Genomic DNA, 13,897 nt, shown 5'->3' with positions numbered 1-13,897 from the left:
GTGAATCCCCTCCCTCTCTTAAGGCTAATGATATTTGCAATCAGCCTGAAATTTCCGCTCCCCCACACACCGTCCCCCCAAATCCCATCCCTTAGCCAGGGGGGACCCAGAGAGTTTCCAGCAATCCTGTAGCTGGTGGTGACCACTTTAGATCCAGTCAGAAACACCAGTATGAACTGCAGCTCGCAAATGTCTGCCCAGTGAAGGATCACTTCAAAATCCAATAAGTTCAATATAAAAAGTCACCCGTGGACTCCATTTTTGAATGAGACCCTACATCAACAAAAACCTGAGATCAATACATGCACTTCTCTGACTTTGTAGATTTTGAGATGGTGACTACTTGCTTACTTTATATGCCTCAGCTATTTGAACTCCCCCTCCCATCCTCCAAGCTACTGACTCATTTCCTCCTCTAAAACCTTCCTTTTTTAGCCTTTCACTCTGAAGTATTTGGTGTCTGTTTTGAGCTGCGTGCTCCATGCCTTACTTAGGCAAACTCCTACATCACAGCCCTGCAAGCCATGCTTTTGTACCATGGAAATCGTTTGTTTTCCCTGATAGTTTCAGTCCTGAGGGGCAGCCTTGGCTACTGACTGTGCTCGTCGGTAAATTTCTGCTTTGCTGTTGGAAATCAGGGAGGCAGACAATCGGCGAAGCAGCTGGTGAGCTGAGGCTCCGCTGCTTATGCTAATTGCTCTTGTCTCCCTCTTAACCTCGCTTCCCCCATCTGCCTGCATCCACCTGCCATATTTTCAACCACTTCTGCCCTGAACTCGCAGTTGAAGCAGAGGCTTCTGTTTGGCTGAACAACCACAGAGCACCCAGACCCTGACTCTGTGCTGTCTGATGCAGCAAAGGAACAGGCAATGTCCCCTTGTGCACGATGCTGACACAGAGCTTTGGTCGTGGCTGATGGATGCTGTAACAACACTGGCTGAAGTGTGCCTGAAATACAGTGCCTTTTTCTCAGAGCTTGTGGAATATTGGCTCTGTGGTCTTAGTGTCTCAAGGATCAGCAAAGATAATTTTAGACAGGAACAGAAAGTCTTTGTAAACCTTACAGTCATAGCTATTTCGCTGGCAGGAAGAAAAAAACCCACAAGGAGCCCATAGCTGTGCATTGCTGAAACATTCTGCTTAGCAGGTACCTGGAGTAAAAATTTAAAGGGAAATTTGGGGACAGGAGAATCTAAGGGTGATTTCTGGAAACTGCTGTGATGCTCCATCCCCTTTTCTGAGGAGGTGATGCAGCAGATAGGATGCAGGAACCAGAGCCTGGTATTTGGTCCAAAGCCCTGTCCTACTCCATGGCATGAGTCTGGACAAGCTGCTTTTTCCCCTTTACATTAGTTTCCTGTTTTCAAAATGGTGACTTTGTTCCTGCTTTTTCTATATTGCAATTTCAGATTTAGTGTAGATCAGAGCTAGATGTTACTTATCAATACTTGTTATTTTTACAGTAGTGAAGAGGCTTTTACTAAATTTCTACAGATGAATGCCAGAACTCTTATTACCTTTAATTTGCTATCAACTTCCACAGTTGCTGCAGGTTGCAATCCTTCTAACTTCTGCATGGTAAAAACTGCAGGCTATAAGCAACCGGACTAAAATTTGACCCTGCTTGCTGGTGTAAAACTGAGTGAATTTTATCAGCCTCATCAGAATTGGTCTGGATTGAGTGGGATGGGGAAATTAGCTCCGTGTTTCTTTACCCCCGGCACATTTTCTCCACTAGAAACACAAAGGAGGAAATAACACAAAGAAGACAGCTCAGCAGTAGAACAACTTCACATTAATTTAAGTAAGCAAGAATGTCATTAAGCTACTCTCCTACCTGGCTTTTTTTTTTTTTTTTTTTTCCCCCTTTCCTTTTCCCTTTGATTTTGTTGCCACTAAAGCCTGTCTGAAGTACTTTTTATGATGAGAATGAAATGCATCTTGCTCCAGAATCAGCTTAAGGGCTGGCCACTGCTCAACTTTTGCTTAAATCCTCAAAATAGACAATGTACAAAACTTAAAATGATGTGTTTTCCCTGCATACACTGGAATTGGATCTTAAATCCCTGTCAGTCTGAGAAGGGAGGCTCGTGTTGAGTACAGTAAGGCCCTGAACCAGTGGGTAAAGCTTTAAGCAACACCTCTGCCTGCATTACCTGAACGCTTTGCAGCGTTCCCTGTGATTGTGCTCCAGAGCTTTTGCGGTGAGACAGGGCTGTGTTTGTAGCCCCTTTTATAGAGGGGGAAAGCTGCTCCCAGAGAGGCTGCACGGCTCTCACAGCCTCGGGCAGGAAATGGGTGGCAACTGCGATGAATTCTTCGCTGCCTTTACAGGTTAACGCCCGACCCTTCGGGCCATCTCTGCTCTGCGCATGTAAGATGATAGTGCTGCTACACTGAATGCGGCACAACTGCAGGGATTTCTTGGAGAATAAGCATTTGTGGCTTATGTGGGCTGTGTTCCAGGTGTGAAGGTGGTTGCTGCTGATGCCATTAGTAATTACTATCTTCAATGCCATTAAAAATTATTTTATTTCATGAGTTAATGAACCCCCACTCCTTACACTCTAAGCCAGACAGGAGGTTGTTGTAGCAGTTTAGGTTTTTTATGACAGGCTTTGTGCTCAGCTGCATCAGAATAATGAAACCTTTTAGAGCTGTGTTCGTGCAGGATGGCCCCTTATTTTGGCTTGGGAACTACAGGCCTATCTGTGTTTGTCAGGTCGGTGGCCGCTTATTGAACCTGTCTGGGTTTGGCTCTCTGGAATGGGGGGAGCTTGGCTCTTGTTAAGACTGGGAGTTCATTTTCTGGAGGGCTTCTCTGGGTAAGATTAGATGGGAGGTGAATTAGTCCTACCCCATGTACAGGGCAAGGTGATATACAGGCATAGACTGGAAAATCCCCACCCCTAATCTGCTTACTGTCTAGCCATAAGAAATGCATGGGGTAATGAAAAAGGAAGCAACCAGACATATTAGTCAGCATGATGGATGTTCATCAACAGCAGCCTTATAGCTGTGGAGGATTTGAAGGTAGTGAAAGGCCGTTCAAAACTGTCGAAAGATAAATAAGTAGCATGGAATATGATTTCTGGGGAATGCTCTGAGAATTTAGGGTGGTTACTGGAGGCCTGAGTTGCAGAGGTGGGTATGGAGAGGTAAGCACTCATTTCCCAACAACAGCCATGGCTGCTGTAATACTGGAGAGAAGCCACAGCACTGGGATGGGCTGCAGGACAAATCTGCCCGCAGCCTGGGTCTGAGTGCTAGGGGAGTTGGCTGTGCCAGCAGTGATATGGGTGGTGCTGGGAAGAGCAAGCATATCAGCTTTTTTGCCTTCCAACGCATCAGGTAGTCTCAAAAACGACTTTGCTTTCCTAGTGAACCTGAGCCTCACACATGGATGGATAGCACTCCTACCACTACTGCCACTTGGGCTGTGCCAGGTGAGGTGGAGGAGTAGGAGGACGTTGCAGAGAGACACACTGGGAAAGAAGAGGGTCTTGCTGTGTTTCCTTCGAGTGTGCAATGGATGGGAATCTCTGACAGTTTCCTTTACCTCTCTCCTATCTGTGTTGTGGGCTTGCAGCATGTGGACAGATTATGAATAGAGTCAAGAGTGGCTTGATAGCTGTATCTCTGTTCTAGCTATATTTATAGCTCTGGGTTGACAGCTGGTTCATGGTGAGCTATATATACCTCCTGTGGTTGGTCTTGTCGGGGGAAGTGGCTGTGGGAAGTCTCCACTGAAAAACAGGGTAGTGTGAATGGAGCATTCCTTTCCCACCAACCTCTTTAGATCTGTATTGGTGGCCTGTGCTTAGTGTGCTGGCTCTCTTCTGGCACACTGAGTGTAGAAAGGCTGGCTGGTGTGGGGGCATGGACCAGCTGGGTGAGCCTGTGTATTTCCAGTCTTCAGCAAGCAGTGGTCTCCTTCTGAGCCTTTGCATTGCCTGAGTAGCACAGCTCACATTTCTGGATGGGTGGTCACCCAACAAGCTGCCTGTGGGTAATGGGAAGGAGCCTGGTTACAGCTGCATTTCTGAAGGGGGCCAGGAAGCACAGCTTACCAGTATGGACTGAATCCGACCAGCCAGAACAACTTCTTTCCTGAGCAGGCTATCCTGTCATCCTTCCCTAGGGCTCTGACACTTCTGCTGGTTCAAAAACACTTGAATGTAACCAAAACACAACTCCTGGCCTGTGTTTCCCCTGCCAGATTGCCCATTACGGAAGTCTTTTTCCCAGCATATGATGCTTTGCTCTTGCAGTGCTCAAATATGTACTCCTGACCTTCCCTCCAGCGCCACGGGCTTCCAGGCTCATTTCCCCTCCTGTCCCGGATCCCGGCTGTCCCAAGCCCAGATTCAGCATCAGCCTCGCCCTGGCTCAAGGTGGAAGTGGCCCTGCAGCTTGGAAACGTTCCCGCTGGGGAGGCCAGGCCCTGGGACAGACCGAGGCTGTCTCTTCCATTCTCCCAGCAGTCTGAAGGCAGTGCTCATGGGCCAGCGCTGGAGTGGGCGGAGGAGAGGGTTGTTGTCCCCAGACTAGCTGCCTGCTGGTGACTAAAGGCACGGCACCATCTGGTGGCACGAAAGGAATTTGTAAGTCTATCAGAGAGCAGTCCTGAATTTCTCAACCAGATACAAACTAGCAGTTTCCAACTATTTTTTGACTCCTTTCTATTTTTCCCTCTTTCCCTCCCAGCCCCCTCTTCTGAGGCTTTGGAGTCCTCTGTGGCTTTGTCCACCTGTCTGGTGTTCTTGTTTATCCCCAGCTGTTGTGACTGTTTCTTACAGAGACAAACTGGTCCAGCTCTGGGTCATTCCTGGAGCATGGTGCAATTCCTCAGTCTGAGAAGCATTAGGGAGCTGCAGAAGGTGCTGCCCAAGGGCAGGCTGCTATGGCCTGAGATATAACAGCTCTGCTGTCCTGGGTCAGATCAGAGATCTGTCTAGCCTGGTGTCCTCTTCCTGGCAGGAGATGCCTGGGGAGCATAGATAAAGGCAGTCAGCTAACAGCAGGAGATCATCTCGATGATCTGCCAGCCTCTCATGTGCAGACAGAATGTCCTGAGTTTGGCATTGTGCCTCTACTTTTAATAACCTGTGGATTTCATCCTTTCTGGGTTTGGCTCATCATCACCTGAACCTGTGAAGACTCCTGGCATTTGTTGCACCTGCTGGAGGTGCAGGAAACCTGCAGGATAGAGGTCTGGGCAGGAGACCTCTGCCTTGGGCTGAGGGTATAAAGAGCTGTCCAAGGTTGCATGAGCATCATTTATCTGCATGCTGGGGTTGCAGGGCAGAGCACAAGCCAGAAAGGATTGGAGATATGTCATTGTTGGTTCTCTTTTCCAGGTCCCTTGGAGGCACTAGATATGCCAGGAGTGTCCAGATCATGGGTCCGCTGATCTTGTGACAGAGTGGAGCAGTGGCACTCAGCTCAGAACCAGATGTCAAGGTGGGCCTTAAGGAGCAAACCTTGTAAGTGAGCTGTCTGTGTGAGATGGAGTGGTTTGGTTCCTCCAGATCCCCTGAGAACCTGTATAAGTGTAGGTGTAGAAGAAAGGATTACAGGCAACCTCGCCCCTGATGCCACAGTTGTACTAATTACCAAAGAAGAGGAACTGGCCTTGCCCTTAATGGGTTGTAGCTGTGACTAATAAAGGTGAGTGGGTAAAGGGATGGGTTAGCTGGTTAGAGGGAGGAGTTTGAAGGAAGATGTATTTATTGAAGGAAGATGGCTGTGAGAAGGTAGAAGAGCCCTGAGGATGATGGAATGGATCAGAAAAACCCAAAGAAGAACAAAACAAGGCAGAGTTGCTGCTGTGAAAGGTCTGCTATGAGGTTGGTTTGGGTCTGATGGAGTTAGAGCATGCTGTTGGAGCCTGCTGTCATAGTTGAGCTAGGTAAGAGCTAGGTCAGAGGCAGCAAGGAAATAATTGCAGTCATATTCCAGTAGGAAATAACCAGCAGAGTCTGCAGCTGGACCCTACAGTAGGAGTTTGCTGCAGCCAGTCAGTGAGTAGTTGGAGTCAGGATAACTGAGCTATAGAGAAGAATAAACTGGGACCCTTTTCATGTTGTTAAATAAGAGTCTGTGTCTTGGCTAATTTCTACCCCTCATGAGAGGTCTGCTGCAATATTTAAGGGCTGCTAGGTATTTGATTGGGACTATTGCCTAAGAAGGCAGTGCTAAAAACAGGTAGGAAAATGTGGAGGCCTCTTGTTTTGTGAAAATCATGTTATGGCTGTCTGAGCTCTGTTCTACCCAAATTCTATTGGGTTTTGGTTGGGTCTTATATCTGTTTTGGGATGTCATGAAAGCTGGATGGGTGACAGTAATCTGGTTGCTGTTGATTTTGTCATTAACCAAATGCAAGTATGTCCTGGCCTGTGACTTTGTGTCCTAGCACAGCTCTCATGCCTGGGCCAGAGAAAGGGATGCTGGGCTTGTGGGGAGGAGCTGAGAGTTGTGCTTGCCCCTGAAACAGGCACCACTGCATTAGACACCATTGTGTTCAGGTCTGACTGGTCTCAGAGCCCTGGGAGAGGGCAGCACAGGACTGTGTTTCTGTTGGATCCTGAGACTTCCATGTGAGCAGGGAAAATCATGGGGCCACTGAAAGTCCATCTTTGCTAATTCAAGTCTTGCCATCAGGGAGCTCCCATTCCTCAGATCAGTCCTATGGTGAGAAAACAGAGGCCAGCAAGGCAAAAAAAAAAAAAAAAAAATCCCTGTCTCCAGTGGATCACAGCTGTTGTGTAAGGGCTAGACCCTGTGGTGCTGGCTCTGGCTTTAAAACAATATTATTTTAGTGCTTGGATGAGTTTTGCTATTTCATTGCAGGCCTAGACTCTTTCCTGTCATGGATCTACAAAGGTTGGGTGCACTGTCTGTTGCACATGAGTCACATCGTGCCAGGAAAGAGAAAAAAGTCCTTCAAAATGTAGGTAGCTCCCAGGAGAACAATTTTTCTTCAGGAAACCAAGGACACAGCCCTGGCACTTTCAGCTAATGTGGCTTGCTTCTGACTGGTTGGAGTTTGCTGTCCAGAGGAGACAAGGGGAAATGTTTCAGGCTAGGGTGAGTTTAGGGACATATGTTGGAAGACCAGCATATGCTGGCATGCATCTGTGTGGGACAATCCATGAGCAAAAAAAGCCAAAGCTCTCCTAAAGTGTGAGAACTTGCTTCATAATTTATTTACATGCTTTGATACTTGCATTTTGATGATGACTTAGCTATTTCATATATTAGCCAGAACAAGCACAGCAGAGGGCTCGTGTTGAAGTTGTTGAAGGGCTTTGTGTCTACTTGTGATTTTTTTCCACTTATTTGAGTTTCCTTTGAGGTGTGAACTTAAAATCTGGCACTCATGGGCCCCATGTGACTTTGTGGTGGTCTTGGGAGCACTGCTTCTCCATAAAACAATGTCTTGATCTCATCCAAGCACAGATGTTTGTTTGTCTATGACAGGTATAGTATCAATGATATTTGGCTCCCTGGGACTGTCTGTGGGGTGGGCTTGCTCAGCCTGATCCTGGTGAGATGGTGTACTGAGTCTGCCTGAGCCACAGGGCTTATTTATCCTACTGTAAATGGCCACTTGCAACATCCAGGAGGATGTTGCCTGACTGCTAGGGAGGGCAAGAAGGAAAAGAAGGCAATTTCCTGGCCATGCTGCAAATTGTAGAGGATTTTGGGAAAGCAGAATAACAGACTTCCATTCAGTGGGACCCCTTGGGCAGTGGAGTTTCAAGGAGTACTCCCTTGTTGTGCAATCAGAGGACTGAATTGGGAGGTTGGCCAGAGATTCCATGGCTTGGTGTAATGGTTTTAATTTAATAAAACTGTGCAGAAACACTAATTAATGTAGGGGTTTTAGTGTTAATATTTTTGTGGGAGGGAGAGATTAGGAGAAAAACAAACAAAGCAGGCTGAAGCTTAAAAATGAACAAAAATAGTTTTATTAACATATATTAAAAGACAGAAAAGAAAAAAAGTTGAGAAACAAGAAAAACTTAAACTAAAACAGAATGATACCTTAAAACACACTTTTTTCCTCTTACAAACTATTAACTTTCTTATTGAACAACATAGAAAGACACAACTTAGGATTTTCAGTCAGTTTCACTACTTAGACATAACTACACATTATCTTAGGAGAAGAGTCCTTCTAAGATATTTCATGAATATGTTTGCTACAAGACATAATAGTCTAGTGCTGTCACACATCTGCTGTCGCCCGGAGTTTTCACAGACTGTGATCTCTCCGCGAAGCTTCTCAGTGTATTTGGGGTATTATTTACGAATACTTCTTCTTGTCTAAAATTATCTTTGTCTTAAAGGGCTGAGACCTCCTTTTTTGACCCAGGAGCAGGGGTTTTCAAAGTTCCCAAATAAATCTCTATTACACCAGTCCTTAATTTTGATTAGAATAGCATTCAACCCAAAAATAATACTAACAATGCTGCAAAAACCAGTTCATTTCTTCACAATTTACCTTAAAAAAGTCTTGTTAAAAATGCCTACTTCTTCAATCCTATTCCAATATTATTAGTTCTTTCACTTCTCATCTAACTGACTTCATGCAGCATCTGTTCCATGTACCTTCTGTTTTCTTCTTTCTCTCAAGGAAGAATTGTGCTTTAAAAGTTCTGCATTGCTAAGAAAGGGTTAAATTTTTTTGCCCGGGCTTGCAACGCCACGTGTGCACGCGGAGCTGGTAAAAGAAACCGGTAAATGTCTCTTTTTCCACCCCTCATTCTCATCTAAGGCAGTCCAGCTTAAAGTTGTCATGGAGCTGCAGGCTTGCTTTCTCCGCTTCCAGCAGTGATTAAGCTGGGCCATGTTTTGGCCCCTTCTGCCGCAGTCTGAGCACATGGCCCACACTGCCGAGCTGGAGCTGCCCCTCTCCCCTGCCCGCAAGCAAGGGAAAGGGGCTCAGCTGGCTTAAGCCTTCCCCATGCAGGCAGCGGCCCCCAGACCCCTGGCCAGGCCTGGCCTGGCCGCCCAAAGAGGCAGCAGAGCCTGACCTGGGCCGGGCCTGGCCCGGACTACCTTGTTACCTCATGTCAAGCCACCGAAGCAAGAGAGTGGACAGTCTCAGCAGTTTTAAATGTTCCTTCCAAAGTCGCACTGACACTTCTCATTGGTCAACTTAGCTGTCAGTATCTCAGCCTGCTTTCTGATAGGTCCTTGTCTTCCTCCCCCCCAACCTATGCCACAGTTAGGGCAGGGAAAAAACATTTTACATTTCTCTATATCTAGAAAACAAAATTGTGCTAACCTATGATAGTTGGGAAAGGAGGCACTTGCCAGCTTGTGTGGAGTATGTCTACCTGCAATAAAATGTGAGGTGTCTTCAGTGTTTTATAAGACTGGTCTAGCCCTAGAGGTCTCACAGAGAAGCCTAAGAGTAAAAGCGACAAAATATGTGTGGTTCTTAAAGGGCCTTGTTATCCTTTGCAGGGTAACTTCAGAAGGTTTTATGTCCCCTTTGCAAGTCATCACTGCTGGTGTTTTTTGATGTCATTTTGTTGGATAATCACTGGCATTGTCTGTTCAATGTTGTGGGGATTTTAGCATTTATTGGTTTTTTGTGGGAGGGAGAGATTAGGAGGAAAAAAAACTAAAGCAGGCTTAAACTTAAAAATGAACAAAAATAGTTTTATTAACATATACTAAAAGAATGAAAAAGAAAAAATTGGGAAAAGAAAAAACCTTCAACTAAAACAGAATGACACTTTAAAACACACTTTTTTCCTCTTACAAACTATTACCTTTCTTATTGAACAGCATAGAAAGACACAACTTAGGATTTTTCAGTCAGTTTCACTATTTAGACATAACTATTCATTACTCTAGGGGAAGAGTCTAAGATCACTTATGAAGACATTTTCTACTGCAGACTGTGATGTTGTATTAGCAAAGCTTCTCAGTGTATTTGGGCTACAGAAGAAGTATTTACGAATACTTCTTCTAGTCCAAAATTATCTTTGTCTCAAAGGCTGAGGCCTCCTTTTAACCCAGGAGTGGGGGCTTTACAGTTCCCAAATAAATATCAATTACATTAGTCCCTAATTTTGATTAGAATAGTATTCTACCCAGCGATACTAAGACGCTGCAAAGAACAGTTAATTTCTCCATAATTTACCTTAGAAAAGTCCGGTTAAAAATATCCACTTCTTCAATCCTATTCTAATATTATTAGTTCTTTTACTTCCAATCTGACTGACTTCATGTGGTGTGTATTTCTATGTACTTTCTGGTTTTCTTTCTTCTTTCTCTCAAGGAAGAATTTGCTTTAAAAGTTCTGTGTTGTTAGAGAAGGATTGTATCTGCTTAGGCCTGCAAGGGCCACGTGCACCCTGGGTTGCAGGAGCTGAAGAAAAATGCAAAGCTGTGCTGATGGACAAGCTGGTAGATATCCTTTTTCCACCCCTCAGTCTCGTCTAAAGCGGCTTGCCTCTGAGTTGTTATGAAGCTGCAGGCTGTCTTTCTCTGCTGCCAGTGGTGATTAAGCTGGGCCATGTTTTGGCCTTTTCTGCCACAGTCTGAGCACGTGGTCAGCATTGTGGAACTGCAGCCGATTTCTTCCCTGCCGGCAAGCAGGGGAAAGGGCTCAGCCGGCCTAGACCCTCTCTGTGAGGGCAGAGGCTTTCAGGGGCCCAGCTGGGCCAGGCCCAGCCGCCCAGAAAGGCAGCAAGGCCCAATCCGGGGCTGGCCCAGCCGCCTCTGATGTTACCTCATGGCAGATCCCCAAAGTGTGAGAGAGGGTGGATCACCAGCAACTTAGTTTTAAATGTCCCTTCCAAAGTCGCATTGACATTTCCCATTGGCCAACTTAGCTGCCAATATCCCAGCCAGCTTTTTGATAGGTCCCTGTCCTCCCCCCAACCCACTCCATGGTCAAGGCAGGGAAAAACACTTTACATTTTTCTATAACCAGAAAACAAAATTGTGCCAACCCATGATAAGTGTATTATACAGCTACAATTTAATTTTTCCCTCTGAAAACTCCTGCTGAGAGAATTGGTGTGCTTGGACAAGTATTCAGCTGTGTCAGTCTTCATGGGATACTTTATCTACAAAAAAGGCAAACTCATATGTCATGGGTTAGTACAGTTTGGTTTTTTAGTTATAAAAGAATGTAAAATAATTCTCCAGGTCAGGACCTGGGAATTGCTTTGGAAGAGACAGAGACTTATCAGAGAGTTAGTTGGAATATTGGCATCTGTTTTAACCACTGAGAATTACTAGCTGCAACTTTGGGAAGTACCATATAAAACCCCTTGATTTCCTGTAGGTGGGTCCTTTTTTCTTCTTCCTTTGGCCAGAAAGAGACAGGTAACATCGAGCTGGGCCTGCTGCTCCCCCCTTTTGGGGAATGGGAGCTGGCCTGAGGCCTGGCCGGATTCCATCAGCTCCCGGGTGAAAGGAGGAAGGAAGGAGAGGTTGCTGTTTTGTAACAGCTACTTTCTTCAGACTTCCCTGGAGCAGGGAGAGATCTCTGCTAGGCCCTGATAAGAGCTATAGGCACCATTTGGGCTGAGGCCACCCCAATTTACACCAAGGGGTGGGCTGAGAAAGCATTTTATGATCCTGCCTGTTTTCTTTCTGAGATTCTGGACCGCCTGAGTGCTCCAATCTCTGATGTTTCTGTGAGTTCTTCCTCTTATCAGCTCGGCCTTGAACATCTAACACCACGAGCTACAGAGAGAGAGACAAAGACGCTGAGCAGATTTAACTCTTTCTTAGCAACATGAGGCTTCCAGAGCTTAGCCCCTCTCTGAGAGAGTAAGGAAAGACAGAGTGAACATAAAGAACAACAGGATGAAGTCAGTAAAGCAAGAGTAAAAAGACTATTGGGACAGAGGGTTGAAGAGTTAGTTGTTCTATTCTTACTTGAGCCATGGAAATGAACTCTATATTTAGGTCATTCCCTTAAATCATGAAAAAGATATGCATTTGGGAAGATGATTATCTTAATTTGTGTGTAGATTTAAGCAAAGGTCTTTGTGATGAACTAAGTAATATCTTATAAGATGCTTGAACAGAGATAAAGATGAGAAGCCCCCTGCGCCAGTGAAGAAGTGAGAAGATATCTCTGTACCTTGAAGTGAAGAATCCTTTGCCTTTAGTTATTCATCTTTAAAAGCTGAAAACCCAGTATGCAAAAGTCTAAGACCCATGACCCATAAGCAGCTTGGGAAACTGCTCCTGGGAGGGTCACAAAGGCAGGTTTCTCTGGGCGGTTGTTTTTGTGACAGTTTAAAACCCACAAGAGAACTGTTCTAAATTGTCAGTGGGGTCCATGACTCTAAAAGATACTCTTCCCCTAATGAATTGATGAAAGACTATTGTCAGATAGTGAAACTGACTGAAAATTGCAAGTTTTTTCTCTTTATGTTGTTTTGTAAGAAAGTGAACAGTTTGTAAGGGGAGGGAAAAGTGTTTTTGAAGTTTCATTCCATTTTAGGTTTTTTTTCCAACTTTCTGTTTTTCTATTCTTTTAGTGTATGTTAATAAACTATTTGTTACTTCTAAGGTTGAGCCTACTTTGTTTTTCTCCTAGTCTCTCCCTCACAAAAAGAGTAAGTACCAAGACCAAAATTTAGTAAACGTAAAACAACTACACCATAATTACAGCTAAAGCCTCTTATTTTTTTCTGTTTAATGGTGTATATCTGGCAGCAAGGATGGCAATGGAAAAGCAGCAAGGTTCTTTTAAAATTGGTTTTAATGGGAACAGACACATGGGGAGAAGTAGATGAGAACTGCTTCCAGCCTAAAAGCAGCAGCTGCAGAAAAGAGGAGTTACTTTTTTACCAAGACCAAGAGTTTAAAATGCATGGGGCTGGGATTGAGCCTTTGGGTCTTAGGTCTTGGCCCTGCTAGTGATTGCTTGAGAACCCTATGTAAATAATTTAATTTTTTTCTTCCTGGCCTGGAACTCAGTTGAGAACAACTGCTGGTTTATCTCTACCTCCCCTCTCCCCCTTTCCAGAATATCTAATCTCAGCTGTTTGGTGACTGCATGACTCCTACAGCGCAGGACGCTTGCCATCTAAATCCAAGAGTGTGGGCTTCACAACAGAGGATGGCTTGCTGAGGGGACTGGTTAGGCTCTTCTCTTGAGCATAGGTGAGAGGGTTTTGGAGAAATGGCTTTCATGCGGGGTCAGGGTCAGAGTTCTGCAGAGGCCTTTTTCTTCAGTGGGGTCTCCCTTCTGCCACAGGCTTCTGTGGTGGTTCTTTAGAGAGACCCAGACGATCCTCGATGGCAAAAGGAGGATCGGGGTGGGGGGGTGGAATTATAGCTTTATTTGGTCCAGAGCTCCTTTAGCTCCTTCCCTGTCCCCGTTCTGATGAGAGACCACCCTTCCCACTCCCAGGGCTTTTTCCCAGGGGGGAAGGGCCTAGAGGCAGGGACAAGCCACTACCCAATCAGGGATAAGGTGGGAGTGGAACAGGGTTGGGTTACATTTCAGTGTGGGGGATGGATGCGGCCGAGCAGGGACAAACCTCTCGATACAATTTCCAAGGGGAACAAGGGAAAACATTACAAACCAAATAAAACGCAATATAAACCAAATTAACACACTGTAACAGGCTTCAGCTCGCCCCAGCCCTGAGTCCTGTGCAGTGACTGAGCTGATTGGGCCCAGGTAGTGAAGGGAGAACAACAAGGGGTCAGAGCTGGGGGCATTTCTGGACCCTGCCAGATCCTCAGTCTGGAATCAGAAATGGAGCAAAACAGGGGCACCTTAGAGGTCTTTCATGATTTTTTGGCTGTTCTCTTAGCTTCCTCTATTCTGTGGATGCCCAGCAAACCTCAGCTTCTGCTTCGTGCAAAGGACTGTGCTTCCCGTGGTATGGCTTCTCTCACA

At 45.6% G+C, this 13,897-nt stretch overlaps 1 long non-coding RNA gene across 1 annotated transcript in view; it reads left to right on the top strand.

Moving 5' to 3' along the window:
- Positions 1-13,897, top strand: part of LOC120750720 (uncharacterized) — a 16,960-nt gene extending 3,063 nt beyond the window's left edge. Inside the window, exons 2-4 of the long non-coding RNA XR_005700117.2 lie at positions 5,361-5,463; positions 13,016-13,152; positions 13,812-13,897. This is a non-coding gene — a long non-coding RNA (uncharacterized LOC120750720). The remainder of the gene's footprint in view (positions 1-5,360; positions 5,464-13,015; positions 13,153-13,811) is intronic.

The sequence above is a fragment of the Hirundo rustica genome, chromosome 3, assembly GCF_015227805.2.
Source record: "Hirundo rustica isolate bHirRus1 chromosome 3, bHirRus1.pri.v3, whole genome shotgun sequence".
NCBI classification, from domain to species: domain Eukaryota; kingdom Metazoa; phylum Chordata; class Aves; order Passeriformes; family Hirundinidae; genus Hirundo; species Hirundo rustica.
Note: the sequence above shows the minus strand (reverse complement) of the source record. Positions and strands in the feature narration are given on the sequence as shown.